Source organism: Apteryx rowi, unplaced genomic scaffold, assembly GCF_003343035.1.
Source record: "Apteryx rowi isolate R43461 unplaced genomic scaffold, aptRow1 scaffold_72, whole genome shotgun sequence".
In the NCBI taxonomy this organism is placed as follows: Eukaryota; Metazoa; Chordata; class Aves; order Apterygiformes; family Apterygidae; genus Apteryx; species Apteryx rowi.
Window position 1 is genome coordinate 2,770,809 of NW_020451005.1, and position 21,292 is coordinate 2,792,100.

The 21,292-nt window shown below is 37.5% G+C and overlaps 1 long non-coding RNA gene across 3 annotated transcripts; it reads right to left on the bottom strand.

Moving 5' to 3' along the window:
- Positions 1-3,114: 3,114 nt before the first annotated feature.
- On the bottom strand, positions 3,115-17,505 carry LOC112976373. 3 transcript variants are annotated; one of them, XR_003256999.1, is made up of 4 exons: positions 17,186-17,505; positions 7,426-7,658; positions 5,015-5,114; positions 3,115-4,576 (listed from the first exon to the last, which is right to left on the bottom strand). It is a non-coding gene; the product is annotated as an uncharacterized LOC112976373 (long non-coding RNA). The 3 variants fall into 3 exon arrangements; XR_003257000.1 differs by lacking the exon at positions 17,186-17,505 and adding an exon at positions 9,698-9,886 and having other exon boundaries at positions 7,426-7,616; XR_003256998.1 differs by lacking the exon at positions 7,426-7,658.
- Between the last annotated feature and the right edge of the window lie 3,787 nt (positions 17,506-21,292).

Below are 21,292 nucleotides of genomic sequence, written 5' to 3' on the forward strand. Positions count from 1 at the left end.
GCACTAAGATTAAGATAAAATATAACATTTGTTTAAAGAAGTCTAGTTCAGACTTACTGCATAAATACTGCTGGCAGGGAAGACTATATATCTGGAAGGCACCGATGCTGCTGGGCRCTGTTGAGGTTGCCCAAAAGAAGCAGAAAGCAATTAGATTTGCCCCCTGGTGAATTCCCCATGTAAGGAGAGTTCTCAGCTGTTGCTGGCCCTTCATCCTCCTTCACGCATGTGCCGCCCTGGTATAAGAGATACCTTGGGTTGGGCAGGGACATGGCGGTATTGTAGTTATGCCACATTGTGCTCCTGTTATGTTGTGCTGGTGGTTCCTCATGGCTGGCAGCTGGCAGGAGAAGGCAGAGGAGGAGAGAGGGAAGAAGCCCGTGGGCAGAAGCGGAAGGAGCTCCCAAGGAAAGACCCTCCACCAAGTTCTGTGTCCCAAATCTGCCTCTCAACTTGCAAAGCTTCACACTTGAGAGCCTTGAGAGCCCTCACTGCTGAGCTGAGCTGTCTTCCTTGCTCACCTTTGATCATAAGTCATGCATTAAATTGTATCTTGCAGTGTCTTGCTAATACGAGGACATATATGGCATGGGCCAGATTCACATGTACCTTTGCTTTCTTTTCATAAGGATGTAAAACAGTCTGAACATGGCCAGAAGTCTCAACGTAGCTTGATATATTTTCTTTTGGTTAACAACTACCTAGGAGTTGCAGTACATAGGATATTGTAGACTGAAGTTTGTAGCACTGCATTTAACTACACCTTTCACACAACTCATAAAGCAGATTTCCAATAGCTGTAATTTTAAATTTGTCTCCTGGATGCAGTGGAAAATGTGACTTTCATGCTTTTCTATATGTTTACAGCATCATAAATAACACAGATGTGAAGTGTTTTAAGTACACTAATATGCTGTTTTAAACAGAGTAGTGAAAATATATAACATACAGTGTCCAGTTGTTTTTACTTCTTTCAAGGGTAAGATTTCTCCTGCCTGCCTAATWTTTAACTTTGCATATCTTAAGACATCCTTTATGTACTGTATCTCAAAGTAAAAGAAATTCAGAGTTAGATGAAACCTAGGTGAAGAAAGCAAGCATGAAAAAACCCTGTGCGGTATTGCTACTTAATGCAGGTTTCAGGGTTTATCGAGCTTCAATAGACTTCTCACCAAAATTTCAATCTGTGATAGGCTTAATATCCAAAATCTTATGAAATTTTTGTCAAAACAATCTTTGAGTTGATATTTAACGTGGGAATAATGTTCAATGTACTGAGAGGACCTTTTGTTAGGTAATAGTTTGTTTATAGTCAGTCTCCATAATTCCAGTAGTATTTTTATTAGACTGTACCAGTTCCATGCTTTTATAAAATGAATCACTGCTAAAAAGCCTACTCTAGAGTTAGGATTGTGTTAGCATCATGCATTACATGAATAGTTGATACAGTGTATAGACTTCGAGGTTGTTAAATTTAGCTATTAATGTGATATAACATATTTTAACTACATTTCTATTTTCTGGAAATTAAAGGCTGGATATATTTTCTCTAAAGAATGACTGTGTTCTAGCATATCATATGTAGATTTCTGAGCACTTTCTGCCTCTTCACATTCATGGGGACTTGGGGCATTTTGTCATAAGTATCACTCATAGAAATGGAAAGTCCTGAATGTATTACAAGGTGGTGTGGTCTCTTACTCAAAAAATGCAATTGGTGTTCTTGAATGTTCTGCTTCAGTGAACCCTTCACACACCACACATGGAACCAGTAAAGGAGCACTGTTTCTTTCTTGAAATGGGCCATGCTGTTTCATTTGAAACAACATGTGTTTCTGCTGGGTGTTCTGTGGTTCTCTCTCAACAACATTACTCAGAGCTCAAATACAGCAGGTATCAGCCAAGGAACTCTCAAGTATCAGTGGGACAAATAAATCATATTTTCAAGAGACACCCATCCCTTTCAAATAGATACACAGCTATACATCTGAGACATATCGTGCTTGAAAGAAATAGTTTAATCTTCTCACTCTTCCAAAAACTGAGACGCCAAAGAACTTCCAGTAACAACTTAAATGAAAGTCACAGGAGACTGATTGAGGCCTCTGTCTGTATTACTCAAGATCGTAAAACCAGTCCCTTTCCCCGTGTCTGTAGCACTGGTGACCTCTAGTGCCCAATGACGAGAACACTAATTCAAAGTTTCTCCAGAGATTTCTTTTCATGAACGTGAGATACAGCAAAGTCCCTTTCTTCAGTGCTAAAAATTTTGTTAWCGGCTTTCATTTTGTAGTATTTTATATGCGAAGTGATGATACTGAAAATTAATGTAGTTAGTTAATTAAGCTCCATTAATAGCTGAGAAATATCTCACAATTTTTCCACTACAAATTATGTGTTATATTTGTTTGGTTTCTTTACTTTATTTTGCTGTTATGGGTTTTTGATCAAAATAGCCTTGCACGGGAAGCAAAAGATGTTTGCTGATTGTAAGAAAATTGTTTACTTTTTAAAAATGAACGTAACAGTGTAGTACAAAATTTGCCAAATTCTGCTGAAGAATATGCCTGAAAACTACTTACTGTGCAAGACTCACATTTGGGTTCAAAACTTAAGATTTATAGTTATTATGACATTTCTTGTAATATAACACACTGTGGCATAAGGCCAGACTGTTGTTTCGTATGAGATGGAACAAAGGTGGGAAAATATATCTCATAGATTTGATTCAAAATAATATGGTATCATTCAAAATAATATGATATGATATTCAAAATAATATAATATGATGAGTAACTCTGAACTTCACAGCTCTCCTGTTATCTGTGGAAGTGATAAGCAGCTACAAAGGTCCAGGCATTCAGGCAAAGTGTCTTGGTAGAGCTCTATTCTAAAGGATGTATGGAGTCTCACTTAAAGTGGGTCTCTGTACTTCATTCAGACTTTAAGTAATGAGAAGTTTTCTTTGGCTAGTGTTAACTTGGTGATGTGTAAATAATAAATAATACATGTTTAACAGTCTTAACAGAAGTACATTAAACTAAACTGTGCCCTGAGGCAAAGAGGACAAAAAAATGGTATATAAAGGAGTTAATAATTAAATATATGCTTTATTGCTTTATGGATGTGTACTGTATTAAAAACAATATAAAGTACAGAAATTATTCTTAGAGCAGAGATGGAAATCTTAAGATTTCTCCTTCCAAGACTATATTCTAACCAATAGAATGAAGAGTTTTGCTCTCTCGCCCTGTCCACCRGTCTTAAACCCTTTGCTGCACTGTAATCCAGTTTTAAAAGAAAGACTAACACTTGCCTCCTGGTTGGTGATAAAGGACACTGGAGATGTGGGTTTGAGTATTTTCATATTGATAAAGGAATTGAATCTCTGAGTGCTCTGAAGTGCAGTCTATTACAGAAGAGGTGGGCAGTTGTCCCTCTTCTCTGATTACTTTATTAAAGAGAAGGATCCTGAGATAGATTGAAGATCTTGGATGGATGAAGACATCTTCCTGCAGAACTATGTGAAGTATCTAAGCTACAGAGAGACTCAATGTTTAAGACACATAACACGATTCCATTTCTTCTTAGATGATAGCACACAAGTCAGCATGCGGGTTTTTTAGATTGTCACTCTGACTTGCCTTTATCTCACTAGGCACCATGTACAGACCTTCTGCAGAATTCTGAATTTTTCTCCAGAGATCAGGTGCCTAAAACTCTTAGATGTTTCAGTTGTTTATTAGATCTGTCCAGAAAGGGCTAATGGCCTAGGGTCAAAGAACTTCAGCATTATAGTTTTTGAGCATCTCTTAAGTAAAAGCATGTGTATGTTTCCATGAGCAAGAGAAAAAGAGAGTGTGGGAAGAAAAGAAGGTGTGCACAAAAGCTGGTCTTCCCTGTAATATAAACCATGCCAAATCCATTTACACACAGAGAGACCATAAGTGCAATCTTAAAATCTGTATGTTGAGTGGCAAAGCCAATTACATGACTTCATTTCTGATGTAACTTGATGACTATGGGCAGTGAACATAAACAATCTAGCTACAACTTTTTAACCTTTCTACAGCTTATGTAAGATCTTAACAGAAAAGTGAATTAGAGTAGTTTGCTATATACAAAGTACAGCAAAACTTTGGAATGGGGAAACTTTTTTATTTTAATAAAGGAGTACGAAGCAGCTTGAATCTTCATTCAAATGTGAGCAGAACATTCTTAAGGTAAATACTTTTATCCTATCAGTATGTTGGCTCTCTAGGGTCCTAAGTCTAGGATCTGTAAGGCAGTAGTGATCCAGAGTGCTACACACATTGTCCAAGGCACCCAAATGGCACACTTTTGGAAGCACCACAGTGGTGCAACTTATTACCAGTGTATATTGGGTCATGCGTCAAGGAAGGGGAAGTGTACTGCCTTAGTATAGCACCTTTGCCCCTGAGCATGGTCTTTGTTCAGGAAGCATGGTCTTGCTTGTAACACACACTTTTGCCCCCTTGCARCCGTATAGCTTGTCATGCCTGACACATGCCCAATGAAGATGAAATCTGCATCAGCTCCCATTCTTCATGAGGGTCTGTGGAAAATAAATTTGGGGATTATTGACCTATCATAGTAGTTTCTTCTGCTAATACTTTCAGCAGTTTATTACTAGACTTAGAGTAGAGGCTTGATCCAGTTTCCAAACACATTTATTGCCACTTGGCATGCCTTACAGTACCCTGCTTGGCCCTCACTGATGCTCTAGAAGGCACAAGTCTGCCATACATCCTGTGCCAGACCCACCAGCCCATACAGATATCTTGGATATCTTAAATCATCTCAAATGGCGCTAGATTCCTATGCATCAGCAACAGCATCAAGCCCTGGCACCTGATAAGACTGGTTTTGCTGCTGTTGTTTAATATTGTGGTCTTTTGAGCTTCCTCGGGGTCAGGGAAACAGTATGTTAAAAGGCTTCAGACCGAGGAATCCCCTACTATCATCTTCTGGAACTACAGATATTAAAACTCACCAGTTAGCTTTAATGCAAGGAACGTCTGGCTTTTTTCTTTCTTCAGTAAAGGATTTGGAAGAGGCCATGGAAGGCACAGGGACTTGAAAGCAGTGATCTTCTGTGGGAGAAATCATTGCAAACTTACAGACCTTCATGATCCACAGTCTTTTCACACAACTTTACTTGCCCATCATGAAAATATAGATCAAAAAAAGTGATATGGTTAATCTACATAAGCATTGAACCATATTCTCCAAGAGGTGCAAAGTAAAACTATTATGAGGCTACAAAAATAAAAATAACGTTGTAGCTTTAAATGTGACTTTTTATTTAAATTAAGTATATTTTATTTCCTAAACGAAGTATACATAAAGCTGAATATGAAGCTCAGGAACTTTTTTTGAAGTCACTGTTATCAATTGAAATAATTTATGCTACACAGAAAGATAGTAATCAAGTAGTAAATTTGTACTGCTAAGGTTTTAAAGAAGGCCAGAGCACTGCACTGATGGGTCACTCTACAAGCAACTGTAGGCAGTGGGTGCCTTAGACTTATTTTGACAATAGTAGCCTCTTCTAAGGATTCAGAGGGAATATTTCCTGCATTTATGTTTGTATTAATGACAGGCACATTCATAATCTGAGCCTGAATGAGAGTCAAAAACACAAGAAGACTCATTGTGAATGTGAGGATATAAGATCTACTAGTTCTAAAACTCTGCTTTTATGTATTTTCTGCTGGAATCCAATTTTCTTCCAGGTGCAATTTAACAAAAAAAAAAAAGGCAAGTAAAAATCAGCCATGTAGAACATAAGAAATGGATAAGTCACCATTCTCAACCATCATAAAAATTAGGTTTCTGAATAAATATGTTTAAGCTACAAGATTATTTACATTAAAATGTATAGATATACTATATCCTATGGCTTGACCAAAGAGAAGGCGCTATTAGATTATATCGGTTAGCAAGGTAAAATAAGATTAAAGTTTTAGATAAAGTTTTCCTTCTTGCTAATGTAAATCATAATTAAAATTGGAAATTTAAATCAGTCTTCTCTGAGCTGCATTCAGTAAACCACTGGCTAGCAGAAGGATCATGTTGTGGAGGATAATGCTACCCTGTTACTCTRTGGCTCAGAGCAATAGACCCAGTGCTAGCCTCTGAAGGCCAGAGTGAACACACATGAGGAGCTTGCTTTCAGGGTGTCTCTAGCACTATTCTTCTAAATAACTGAGCGTACCTCAAAATCTGAAGCAACAGCTTTCAGGCCATATGAGAACTGTATAGGCTTGCTAAACTTCATTTTTATTATTCTATTCTGCTTACACAAGTGAGAATAACAAATCAGGCATGGTGGAATTAATAAACTGAATTAGGAATAGGTTAAATTTAAGAATATTGCAGCCATCAGAAAAATGAAATGTTTTACTCTCTAAACATTCCTACTAAACATCTGGGAAATCTTAGCTTAAAAATAGTGCAGCAGGCACAATGGAAAATCCTTGAGAGTGATGACAGCTCTGATTTCACATGTATTTATAATCCTGCACTTCGTTTATTTTCTTGGGATTTCTGAATTTGACAGAGACAGATATCTGAAAATAACTGACATGCTAGCTGTCAACCTCTCCTTAAAATGTGTGGTCAATGTGGATCAAGGGAACTAAAACACAAGGGGCTCAAAGTTATTCTCCGTTACAAAATGTAGAGAGGATGAAGCATTTTATAGTTCCTGAATGAAATGCTCAAATGCGAAAAAATAAATAACTGACAGTCTCTCACTTCAGCAACTTCTATATGGTGCTGAATTCAGACTACTACCTACAGACTGTGAATGAAGAAGGACCATGCCACTGTAAAACAAACATGGAAACATGAACATGAGAGCTGTATGAGGTATTTGCTACAGGAGACAAACTTCCATCTGTTACTGGGGTTGGTTTTTTGCCAGTCGTGTGAAAGATCCTTCCTAAATAACTTGAGATTGTTTTGTGGAATAACTTTGAGGGAATTCAGATTTATTCTTACAGATCAATCTCTTCTCTTTCTTGTAGGCATTATGGGAAATCCATAGTTTTGGCAGGCAGGCAGGAGAGAGAAACAGGACAGTCCTAAATTAAACTAAAAATGCTTTGAGACAAAAATTTTGCATTATACACATTTGCAGTGTCTAATATAAAGAGGACATATCCTTCGAATTTCAATGTTTGGTGTGCTAACACATACAGCTAGGATAGTGAATTAATGGAAAAGGCCAACATCCTACTTTCCATTCAAAAGGCAAAGAGAATAAAATGAGTTTGGAAATTCTCCAACTACGAGTTGGGAGACAGCAGTGGTTTCTGTTAGCTGTCCACAACACTGAGACTTCTTGTGTGGTGTCAGAAGATATGCCAAGGCAAGCAGGAAGAGGAATGGACTACTTACCTCCACATCCTATATCCGCTACACTCTGCATAAATTTTCAAGACAGAGTCTACCTGCAAGTTTCTGCTGGTCAGACAAGGCAAAATTTCTTCCACATGCGACAGCTATGTTGCTCATTAACCACTGAGATTTAAGAAGTCTGCTTGATTCAGCATCTTGGTTGTGGATGATGGCATTGTGTAACAAGGGTACTGTACAAGTCAACAAAAAATGGCAACCAGTTCTGTGAAAGCCTGTAAAATAGGGACCCTTGCAGTTAGTTCCTCAGGGGGATAAGCCCTCCTTTTTCAGTGGAATCATTTTGAGGAAAATTCAGCAGGGATATCCCTGGAGCTTTAAAGCTCCTCCTTAGCCTCATCTGGGAAAAAGAACCATAGGTATGTGTGCACATGTATACGTGCATGTGGAACAGAAAGAGAAACCAGTAGACTGCAATGTATATGACTTAATCTTCAGCAGCAATCATTTTGAGCTGCCCTGTGGGAGGTATCTTGCTACAAAGGCCTGTTGGGTTAGGATGAATCTCACTTATTATTTTATAAGTRAATAGAAGCTGCCATACAGTTTGATCCTTGAATGTAGTACAGTTTCTAATTTAAATGGTTATCATTTTTCCCAGTCAGAACTATCTGTTCATTCCAGTCTGCCACTATGCATCATTCCACAGCTCCAAGCCACATACAGTAGTATAGGCATGAAAATCAGTGTGTGTGACATGATGCAAAAACTGCTATTTGCAATCATGTGATACTTGAGAAGTTTCTAAATAGTTGAAACGTTCTACACTACTGAAAATAATGAAATAATAATAATAATCAAACTCTGTAAGTAAAGCCTAACCTACTAAGCAAGATGCAAAACTGCTGATAAAACTGAGTCATATGAGCACTTTCTAATGGATTCTTTTTTTCAAATTAACTTTATGAGATCTGTTTAGAAGATGGGAACAATCATGCATTTGTTTGACTTGACATAGCATACTATTATGTGAGATACAGGGCAAATAAGACAGGTTTTTCGGCTTATAGCTTGGACTTTTCTGTTGGTAATCCTAATCTGCAAAAGTCAAAATTGTTAGAACTTCAGCCTGTATGCTTTTTAAATGCTGAAACAAGTCATTGAATGATCACATGACACTGAAGTCAATGGAAAAATATTTAACTCTTCAGACATTTTGTAAGTAACTCTATAAGGATAATTTCATACTGTTCTGTAGTATTTGTTACCAGGAGTATTTATTATCAAAGACATTTAATTTTTTACAGCATACAGAATCCAGCTTTCTTAAGCACAAATGTGAAGACAAGCTTTCTGTCCCATAGAGCTATAAGATTTCATTCTGTAAACATTTCATGTTTAATGGAATGAATTTTATAGGGTAGAAGGCTACAGAAAGAGAAAGGATAACATTTATAATAGTAAGATACTATACTTCCTCTCTTTTGTTCTGCATATTGGATGGTGCCACTACTTTTTTACAATTAATTCCTCTATGGGCCATGGCTAATGCAACTCAACTGATGTTAATGGATGATCACTTCCCCCACAGTAGCATCTGGCAAATGAATAAGTCAACCTTTGTGGATAACTCTTCATTCCTGGTGATTAATATACTTGATGTGAAGAGTTGTTAACTGTACTGATTTCAAATGGATTACCTTAACTCAACTCTACATTTGCCTAGCAGCCTCTATTCACCTGAACTTCAAGGTGTTGAGACTTTACTGCCACCATGAATATTTTCATGGCTAATTATTTCTCTGTGTTACCTGTATCTATTTTTGCTGTCACTGCAGGTGCCTTGAGGTGCCTACATTTGAATGGATGACAACAGACAGGTAAATGACTACAAATGAGAATATGGAGGTGAGGAGCATGAGGGGAAATTGTACTAAATGTTTACCCAACTTATTAGGGAGAACTGAGCTAAAAAAATGCTTTTTTATTTTGCAGTTTCATCAAAGGAGTTTGCAGGTGGTTTTCTGAATTTTCTTCCCTGCTCCCTTCTTTCTTTTTGACCTTTGTTGCTTTTGATACAGTGCATCTATTGCTGCTATGGTGTCTTTTAAATGTCCACTGGATTCGCTGTCTGGCATTCTCATTAGTAATGACAGTGACAGCAGTTTTCAGAAATGCTAGATATGGTAACTGGAATAGAGAGCAGGTGTGAAGATTAAGAGCACTCTGTAGAGAATACAGGCTCTAAGAGATGGAGGAACTGAAATAAAGATCAGATCACTCTTTAGAGCAAAATAAATGGGGCAAGTCCTACATCTGGGAGCTTATCTTTTGCAGGTGGCTGCTTTGCTGCATCTGTCCTCCTCTGGCAATGTTGTCTGATATGTATCTGTTCCTCAGCAATCAATAGTCAGTCAGTGACCACTCCACTGACATCTTGGCTGTTGATTTCCTATGGAGAAGATCTGTATATGATGCCAACTTCAGGGGAGACTCACATTCGCTTCAACAGAAAAGGGAAGATTTATTAACAGTCTGTTTCTCAGTACCTCAACTCTGGACTTGAGAACAGAATTACAGTGAATCTGAACTCAGGTCACATGAGTCATAAAACACTGATTTAGGCAGCTTTAGGCTTGAGGCTCAAGCAATTCTTAAGCATTGTTTCCTCGTCAAGCATCTGTACAGTGCCCACCTCATGGCAGTGTCCAGTCTAGCAGACTGTGTGGACTCACGTGGTGTCCATCGAGTTCTTTTTTGGACAGATGATCCAATACCACATTTTTAATAAAAAACATCCATTACATTAATTATTGTTCCTATAATTTCTATTAAAATAAGAGGAGTAGAATAAGTAAAATTTGGCAAGGATGGCCAAATTCCTATATCAACAACTTCTAAGGCTGTTTGATTTTAGAGACACATGACTTCAGTTTAAGCCTTTTACTTTGGTTGGTTTTTAAATGCAGAGTGCCACAAATACAGTTGTTCAGTGTTGCTGATCCACAGATCCTCAGATTTCAAGGCTAACTTCAGTCTCCAGGTGATGAAGGGACACAAATCTCAGAAATATGTCTTTTCAGTTGAAACTTCTAAACTTCATACTTCCAAGTAATACACCAGGGAACCCTAAAAATCCTGGCTGTGTGTCTACCTATCTATCAGGCTGCTTATGGGCCTGGCTTCTGTGCGTTCCCAAGTCCAAAACAATCCACATATGTGTCTGACCTGAACTGACAGAGTCTGGGATTACAGCTTTCTAGGCAGGCAGAAGTTTAATGGTTTTCAGTTAAAGATATATAAAAACTGAACCATTTCCCAAAACTATTTCAGAATCAAAACATTCTAACAAAAATGTATTGCAGGATTTTTTTTTTTCTAAATAATTCTAATTAGGCATAAACAAAGCAAATCCCAAAGCTTAGGTTAGGAGATAATAAAGAAGAGACCTGTACCTGTGGCATAGCATCTAATTGGTTGCTCCAAAGTATGAGGAGAAATGGAGATACAGTAGGCTCCAACTATATAATTACCTGGCCACCTATCTGACCCCATTTATTCGAAACTGAACTTTCCAAAACCAGTGAGTAAGAGGAAATAGTTATAAAAAACATATATATACACATATATGTATATAACTTTTTTCCCTTCTTTGTAACACTGTGTAGAAGTAACTTATCTCATTTAGTAAAGTAGAGGTGGTTTAGTAGGCATGATATTTACTGGATACAAATTTGGGGGAATGTACAGAGGTCCTAAAGAACTGAATCTATTTTCCTTTTAAACCCTTGATCTCTGTAAAAGAGATGGCAGTGCCTTTCCTATATACACCGCTTTGCCCCAAGTCCTTCTGAAAGGGTTTATGTGACAGGATGTAATTCATGAAAGGTCATGAACTAATAGGGATCAGTACTCCCTGGTAAGTCTGGTGACCTAGATGAGGAGTATCTGCTAAAGAGGAGATTGTGTGGCTTTTGGTACTATTTTATAAAGTGTATACTGGAAGGAGATTGCTTCAGTGTTGAAAGATTTTTTCCAGGGAACAGTGGGCTTGAAAATTTCATGCTTTGAGACCAGGGGAAACAGAAGTATTGTTAATATAATGCTGATCTTTATGGCTTCCAGAGCTTCTGTGTGGTCCAAGGGAAGCTTTCTGTTACGTTCGGTTGCAAATGAGCATCCTTCTACCCATTTGCTATATACCCCCTTGCTCTCCTGTAAGTAGGTGCATTCATTATTTGTACCTTTTCTCTCTTCAATGTATATAACTGTGTGTTTGAAGGCAGACCCTTTTGAGACAAGTTAACTTGTCTGACTTAGGCAGAAGAGGTCAGTCTGCCTAAGGATCCTTCTAAATGGGTGGACAGACCTCTGGTGTTTCAGAAGTTCACACCTAGATGGGACTCTCCCTCTGAATTGCCTCTGTCTACAGCTCCTTGAACAGGAGTCATGGTTCTTCAGTTGTAGAGTGAGTCTGCGTGAATGCTTTTCTCCATATACACTGGAAATGTATGAAGATATTAATTTCTTAGTTCAGTAAAATATTATCAAAAGGGACAGAAAACATAATTGTTGGTGGAGTTATTCTTCAAACAAAGTCTGAGAAGAAAGCATTGGTTACATGATAGTTTGGGAGCAGTCTTTGAAAAAAAATGCATAATGAAAGTGGCTTCTTGTACTAGTTATCAGTAGACTTGGAAGGCAGAAAGGTTCTGCTATGACCTGATAAAGAAATGTTGAGTGAAGAAGAAAAGATAAGGATGTTTGCACTGGTGAAAAAAAAAAGCTGCTAATGTGACACGAGCAAGCATTATGCTGCCATTTGGCAATTTTACTGATACAGAGAAACTGTAAACAGATATAGTTTTTTGCTTAATAATTGGTGACACAGCAACTTCCTGAAGAAAAGGTTAGCCAAGGACAATTATGAAAATGAATTTCTTGTCTGAATCCATTCTTACAGAGGTAACCAGCTAAGAAAGCAATTCTGGAATCAGAACCCATTTTCATTGGAGACCTTAATTTGGTAATTGACTGCATGAAGTGTTCTTTCAGTCTTTGGATGACTAGTATGGCATTCCATACATAGACCTGTTTCAAAACAAAGTACACATTTAAATTGTGTATTTTAGTTCCAATTTATGATGATGAAAAAATATCTTGTTCCTAGGTTTCTAGCATGTCTCAAATTCAAGGTGATTTCAGACTGGGGTCTATAAAGCTCTAAATCCAATAAATCAACTAAGTATGGGTTAAGTTCAGTAGTGTAGCCTGTGAGGTGGATCTGCTACTTTCAAAAGTAAAGAGTTACTCAGATGAGTAGTTCCATTATAGAGACTGGACCTGCTTGAACATCCCTCTGCATACCGCTGAGATAAGGAGTTTAACCATCTGGCCTCAGCCTTTGGTGACTATGAATCCAATTGCAATTTAAGTTAAATGGGCATTTTTTTCAAGCATACATTAGTAAAATGTATGTGTAGATCCCTTTCCTGATAGGGATATAAAATACAAAAATATGTGCAGTCAGTTACATCCAGTTATATCCTGCTACACATTTCCAAATTAAATAATTTCTTTCAGTACTCATGCTAAGATTATACGTTTCATAACTGCTCTGAAGAATTATGTGTATTTGATAATTCTATGTAGAATTACATGTAAGGGGACTGATTCACTTGCATTACCACGAGTGTCTAGGAGCATTTTAGACAGCCTACAGTAGCCTGCTGGGCCTCAGTGTTCAGTTCCAGAAGAGTGCAGGTCTCCCACTGGACATGTACCATAACTGTCAGTCCCATGTGGATGTCCTGGATAAATTATGGTATCTAAAGTGGCACTGGACACCTTTGTTTGGGCATATGAATTGATCCCAATAAGTTTGATGGGCAAACATTTGTTTACATAGCAAATATTTGTATTTATTTCCCAAAGTCTCCTGAAAGTGCACATATAAGGAATATGATCTTGCAAGTAATGTTTATTGCCTTGAATAGGCTTTGTAAAAATGAAATAGCTACTTCATATTTTGATTTCTGTGGAACTCCATGTTTAATGAGGTGCAAGAAGGACTCAGGTATAACACTACTGTATATCAAAGAACCGTAGAATAATTTAAGTTGGAGGTGCTCTGGTCCAGCTCCCTGCTCTAAGCAGACAAACTTCAACATTAGGTCAYGTTGCTGAGGGCCTCGTCCAGTTGAGGTTTGAATATCTCCAAGGAGGGGGATTCCGCAATATCTTTGGGCAAGCCTGTTCACTGCGTAGGCACCCTCTTTGTGAAGAATTTTCTCCTTGTTTCTAGTCAGAATTTTCCTTGCTGCAGTGTTCATTGTCTTTCATTCTTTTACTCTGCACTTCCAAGAAGAGTCTGGCTCCATCTTCTTTACAACCCGCATTATATAGTTGAAGACAGCAGTGAGACCCCCTGCCCCCAAGACTTCTCTTCTGCAGGCTGAAGAAACCCAGGTCCCTCACYCTCTCCTTATAAATCATGTGTGTACATCGTACGAGTAGCCCCCTGACCATCTTGGTGGCCTCCACTTATTTGCTCCAATTCGTCTACGTGTTTTTTGTACTGGGGAGCATTAAACTGGACACAGCACTCCAGAATTGGTCTCACAAGTGCCAGACCAAGGGGAATAACCACTTCCCTCAAGGTGCGGTCAGGGAGCAGCAAAGCAGGGCCAGGAGTGACCCCAACACAGGCAGGGGCAGTTACCTCACTGACCTGGGTGCAGTCCTACAGTGACTGACCAGGACAGGAGACATGGCTGAGGAAATGAGCCCACTAACAGTGAGTTGCACTACGGTGCATGAGTCCATGGAGATGCAAGTATTTCATGTTGTATTCTCGTATACTTTGAAAAAATAGTCTCAGCAGAGGAAGAGGGTGGGATATTTGATAGTGTGATGGTAACTTGCCAAGCAGACTCCTTTTACTTGACAAATTTAATTCCTTTTCATTCTAATTATCATCTGTCATATAACCTTGAATGAGATATATATAGTTCCAGGTGGTCGGACAACCTGAAACATTGACCAACAATTTTGAGATGCACTTGGGAAGCGGTTATGGAAGTCATAATACTATTTCTTTAAAGGATCCTAAATAATTCAGGTACATACTAATCACTTACACTTTCCAGGGTGGCAATGATTTTGTTTTGGATATTTATTTTTATGCTGCAGTGAATATTTAGGAATGTAGTATGATCTGTGACTAGTGCAAGAGAACATTGTTGTCTTTTGTGATCAACAGGCTTTTCACTTTCATGGGCCAGGTTTCTCCTAGATAAACCTGGCCCATGGAAGGAGATTAATTCTCTATGTTTAAAATGTGCTTTGAGATCTATGGAAAGTCTCTTTGTAAGAGTGAGGTGTGAGAATATCCTCATCAGAACTAGAGTATTTTACTAAATGCACAGTTCAGAACTTGTTTTTACATATGACTAGAACTTGTTATTTAGTTGTTAGTTTTGTAATTTTTGTGCTCTTTGCACGCTTCACTTTGTAGTATGTAAATTCTTTTTAGTACATCCAAAACTCCTAAAGTTACACAGCTTGTGTGGTGTTTAACTGCTTATAACAGCTGTTTATGGGAAAGTGTGATCCAACCAATACACAGCTCAGGAAATGATAAGCGTGGCAGGGTTAGTCTTTTGAGGTCTTTTGCTTTAGGGAATAATGACCAAACTTTCTTTGCTGTGGGGACAGTGACGAGGGAATTTTTCAGGTTTGCTTTCTGGGTTTTTTGCACTGTGCCAGATACAAAAGGAAAAAATGAGCTTGTATAAGACAATACCTACTTTCATTCTCTTGCTCTCAGGTGAGTAAACATTTCTTTATACTTGTTTTCTCAGCCATTACTTTCTCTTCAATTCTTTTAATTACTGTATGAAGATATACCTAAATATATTCTAAATGGAAATTAGTATGAATTGATCTATAAGTCATTGTACAATCGTTGATGAAGTTTTCTCTATGCATGATTATATTTTACCATATGAAAGATTACTTTAGTTGCGTCTCTATTGGTAAGATTAAACTCACTTAAAAACAGGGTAAAGCATAAAGATATTTTGCCATACAAATTTCTGTAGCCTCTAATAATCAAACTTCAAAAATAAATTGGGTTGTTGTTTTTCAAAGAAATCCCTTGCAGGTACAGAAAGGGACACATCAGTATTGTAACAAACAATATTAGAATTAGAGGTATGTTGACAAATACACGTAATTAATACATTTCTTTTATTAGCACTGATGGTTACAGGTACAGTGGCAATATCTCAGTGATGCTGCAAAATAGAGCAAAAACCCCAGAACTGATTCCTAGTTGAGGAATGAGTTCAGGACATTTACCCGTGAGCACCATCTCTTCCTAAGTCTACCACAAAGACTTTGTAAATTCACTGGGGAGCAGTGAGAAAGGGTGGTGTGTCACCTTGCTAGTGTCACGAACTTTTTCCCACCAATTGCATTATTAGGACTTGAGTAGTTGCAAAGAGTACCTGGAGGACAGTACTCCAGCACCTTATTTTGTTTGTGCCTAAYGAATACGTTCATGTTTTGCAGTTAGAATTTGTGACTGAATATGATACAACAGAAACTCTATATCTGTTTCATTAATTTTCACTGGAATATTGCCTTCTTGTCAAAATGAAAAAAAATAGGATTAGATTCATACAAAGACATAAGGGACTTTTTTCTTTACACCTTTGTCCCACTAAAGGCAGCAATAGAACAAGAATTTAAGGAGGTGCCAGGAGATGGGTTTTTTTGGCTAATGGACCTTCTTATCATGAGAGCATATGGACTCTTAAGATCACAGGCCTGGCTGAAAATTTATGCTGTCCGTTTTCAAAAGAGTTCATGGAGATATGTATATCTACAGGCCCAGTCTGTGGAGTTGTGCTCTGCTTGGCATGAGTCTTATAAAGGCCTCACAGTGACAAAGCAAGCTTTTCTGCTAGCCATGGAGCAACTTAAACCCATTGCTAACAAGTGCACCATATTCTCAGAAAAAAAGGGCAACATCTGCCTATAAGTACTGTTTTTTCTTATTGCAATGTCATGAGTGCATGTTTCCTCCCTTTCAGAAGAGCTGCGGACATTATACGTGGGGATTATGCTATAATTCTAGCAAGAACCATATAGAAAGCAAGACTTCTGAGAGTAGACCAGAATTATTTAAGACATGTTTGATGGCACTAATTTATTTAATTTATGTGTCCAAGAATCTCATGTGATGCAGCTTTGTCCCCCTGTGCTGTTTCAGAATGAGTTATTTCCTATGTAAAACCTCCTGGGACTTCACTGATTAAACTTGGTACCACAGAAGTTTTGTTCTGTTTTTAATGTCACAACTGAGGTACTGTAAGAAAGCACCTGCTTAATGCCGCAGTAACAGAACCAAGTGTATACTTTTTCTCTCTTCCTGTCATGCAGGAGAAGCTCAAGAAAAGTATCTTTCACTCTTCCCCAAATTTTCTTTTTCATTAATTTGCAACTGAAATTGAGGAGGAATTTGAAAGAAAGGATGTTTTCATTTGTTAACTAAAGCAACCTAATGTGTTGCATCAACTATGTTAAGAAGATTGCTTCCCATAGCATATAAGGCCAGAGGAAACCTGAGAAAGAACATGGATATCAACAAACATCTCAGGAGAATTTAACTGTCATATCCTAACAAACCTCTTCAAAGCAAAGAAAATGAAATATCATTTCACGGGTTTACGGTTAAGCTGGTTTTGCTGATTTTCACAGACTGCCCAAATTTAGTAGAGGATACAGCTTTACTTACTTTTCTTTATGGATTTCAAGTTCTTACTCCAAAGTATGGAAACACTGCAATATCTGAGGAGAATGTCTGTGAAAATATTTTTTTAATCTGAGTAAATGACAGTCTTGTTTTTGAAAGCTTATTCTGAGAAATGATATAACAATTTCAACTGATATKTTCATACAGAGGTCTAATGGTGGCAAACATTCCACACATAAAACAGCAGCCAAGTTTGTCCAAGTTATCAGCATTTGAAAACAGGATTTTATAAAAGAAATTATCAGACAGCCTTAATAATAAATGGTGTGATATATTCCAGTAATAATATATTTGTTTTTAAATTTTAGGATATTTTTGTAAAAATACACAAGTTGCTGCAAATGAAACATCAACAGAACAAACATCTTTGCCATCAAAGGAGACATCTAGTGTCTCGTCTAGTGTCTCACCTAGTGTCTCATCTTCCTCCAGTGTCACACAGACTCCTGAACCAGAAACACACRGGAATGACCATATTTCAGGTTTGTTTCTTAATTTATTGCTTCCTCCAGATCCTCAGTTCCTTCTTCAGTGTGCGCGCCTGAGTCTTGTGAATYCACTCTTTCATTTCTCCCTTGATGTTTTTCTCATGGTGACTCTTGCGCAGTTGTCTGTTCTTTTTGTGCATATCCTGTTGTGCCTATTCCTGTTCAAAGTTTGATTTTGTCCTGCTGAGTCTTGACACTCTGGCAGTTCGATGGAAGTTGCTCCTTTTCTCAGCTATTGCCAAGCCTGCTGCCTAAGTCACGAGATGTTGAAGTGTTACGAAGATGAAAGTTTGCTCTCTTCTCCTGGAGAAATAGAGAATAGAGAAATACCAGTTTCTTGCAATGAAGGACTAAGGACATGGCCAAGTTGATTGCATTACTCCAGGATGCCAAGCAGCCCTCCATCACATGAAGCCTAGTAATAGATAATGTGAACACTATGAGCCTGTCCCAAGCATAAAGTAAAACCTGTTAGTTTAAATGTTGTGAGTTACTTCATGACTGGAGTGAGCTGAGAATGCACTTACTGTCAGTAACTGTGTCTGTGCCAACAGATGGGAACTTGTTAAGTCACTTGATTGATCATACTCTAAACCCATGTTTAAACTGAGGTACAGTTTGGCATAGTTAGGCAAAGACAGCTGATTGTAGGTACCTTGGCCTTCATTGTTCAGCATTATATGATGGACACAGGGCTAAACCTGTCATCTACTCATAGGAGCAACATTTGAACAGAGCCAAATCACTTTGGTATCAAGATGTTATGAGCAAAACTCATCAGTACTTTATCACTGTTTATCTGTACTTTAATCCATACTGAATGTTGAGTATGCCACTGACAGTACCTTGATGGTGTCTCTGCCGGTACCAGCATTGCAATACAAATGAATCTGAAACTGTCATAGTGATATGCCTTTTAACTGCACTTTCTATCTAAAATTCTTTTAAAAAATTGCACAGGTGAATTAATTTAGCAGCACTACAACCCTGTTATGGATTTAAAGTTTCCCCCCTGTTTTTATAGAGGTTGAAGCTGAGACACAGAGAATATTTGAGGCATCTCAAATAACAAAGCCTACATAATTAAGACTGTCAAGCATCAGAAAATAGTCATGTAGTATAAAATGTCAGACAATGGATCAATGGATAGGCTGATAGTTTGTGGTAAAGGAAGAAAACCAAGAGGAAGATAGCACCAGAAGAGCCCCACACAGACCTGTTAAGTGTCCTGCATCTTTCTGTGACACCCATCTGTGCAGGGTCATCAGCACTTGCTTGTGTGTGTGTGAAATGATACGCTGCTCCGGCTGATCTTTCTAGAGGCGTTATGAAGTGACTGCTTTTACAAGCTTAACTTTACTATTACAAGCCCAGCTAGAGCTGCACAAAACTTTATAGGTATAGATGAGGGCTTTAGAACCCTAATGTCTTCTGAATTCCTAGGTTTGAGAGGTTTTTGTATTGTATTGTTCAGTTAAGCAGCTGTTGCGGTGGTTTTGCTAGCTGAAGAGCTAGGAATTTCACTTACCCTATTTCTCCCTCATGTCTTCTCTGTGCCTCTTATGTTGAGACACTACTGGAGGCTGAGTGGTAAAGATAAACAGAAGAAAGGCAAGAAGGAGGAGGTGACTTTTGGTGGTGACAGTCTTATCTGCTCCTTCCTTTGTCATTCAGCGTGGCAGGATCTGAAGAAAACTGCTATTCTGATTTGGGCTAAGTTATGCTAACTGTAGATATATATAAATATACAACTCTCTAAATATGTGAGAGAGAGCTCTTGCACATAAAAGCTTACCTGTCAAACAGACAAAGCACGTATGAAGGAAGGTAAACAGAAATCAGCATATAAGTACAGTGAATGTAGGCCCAGACTAATTAATAGCTGCAATCTATTATTTTGACAGGAAATAATGATTTACAGTTTGCTTCTAACAACCAACCATAATTTTGGTGCTTTGTGATCAAAAAAGACTATGGAAAAGTGCTTTCAGTTTCATTACACATAGCTGTACAGTATCCTCATGGTTCTAATTTTCACTGTTTTTCTTTTCGTCAGCAAAAGAACTCTCCACTTCATTAGGTAGGTTGACAACTTCAATACATTTACTTCTGCATATAGAATTTTTTTCTTTATCTAAGTTTTGAACTTCCAGCTTCTTTTACCACAGTTGATTATCAAAACCAAAAACTGGATACGGACTGCCTACATTAGCCTGAGAAGTTATCCTTTTATGAATGGGGATTAAAGACACTCTTTAATTGAAAATCATTGTATTTTTCTGGTATGCTTATCTGAGTAATAAGAATATCACTTTACTAGACTAGACCATAGTAATTTACTGGTTTTAGAATTATGATAATTACTCTTTGGGGCTTTTTCTTTTAGTAAAAACTTCAACACCAATGATATTATGATCAGCAGTAACTGTTGGTATACTAAATGTGGAGATGAATATAGCATATATTGTTATGATAAATGGAAGAGGTAAAATCAGGGAAATCTTTGCTATTGTTTTACACATCTGTTTTCAGACTAGAAATAAATGTTATTTAACAATACATTATTATATGAATATTAACATATATTACTTACAGTATTATTAATTGAAATATTATTAAACAACATCATTAACATTAACATAGCATTATTACCATTAATTAAAAATTAACAATCAGGGTTTTTTTATATGAATAACTAGACAAACTCTTTTCTTTGTGTTATGTATCTGATTATTATTCTGCTGGGTAACAGCTGTAAAAATGCAAGGAAACCTGAAAGGAAAAGCACAGTCAAACAAACAAAGCACATTGCTTAAATTCATTCATAAGCAAAGCTGCTTTGGTCTTAAAGTGTTCCAAATATCCTCAAGGTGGGCTCACAGAAATTGTTGATAAAATTGTAAAAAGTGCTTCACTCCAGAATGTTTCAAATAAAAATGAAAAGGGATAGGCTTTGTAAGTTCTTTCAAATAAAACAAAGTTTCTGCTTAGAAATATGTTTCTAAGCATAGTATTAACTATCATGGCTGAACAGATGCTTTAGAATGTGTTAGAGGTGAGTTGTGTGCAACTGATTTGTTAAAGTTTAATCAGGATGAAAGTTACTTTGCCTGCCAAAAATAATTACTGACTGTAATGAGTTGTAATATGCTCGGTTCATTTCTGTGCTTATCCAGATTTGAAATAGACTTTTGTTTAGAGGAAAAATAAAGATCTAGGTTCTACTGTAGCATATAACTATTCTGTGTTGCCTCACCAATGTAGGTATTAATTATTTTCTTCTCTTAATGACTTAGAGTAATGGTATCTTTCTTCTGCTCTTTTAGTGGCAGCCCTCAGCATTTTCTTTGTGCTCTTTTTTATTTTTGTTGTTATTAGTATTTGGTGTGCACGAAAAAAGTCAAAGGTAAGTCCAAGTCTTTACCTTATGATATTTAAGTATGTATAGACTGTCAGCTTCCCACTTTTTTCACTTTTCACACAGATTAGTGGTGCTCATTTTCACTGTACTTGCTATTTCTTTTGCATTTTTGCCACTGGATAGACTTCTGAAAACTAGTCACCCTTTAGTCAAGATATCCTTCATTTATCTTAGCCACCT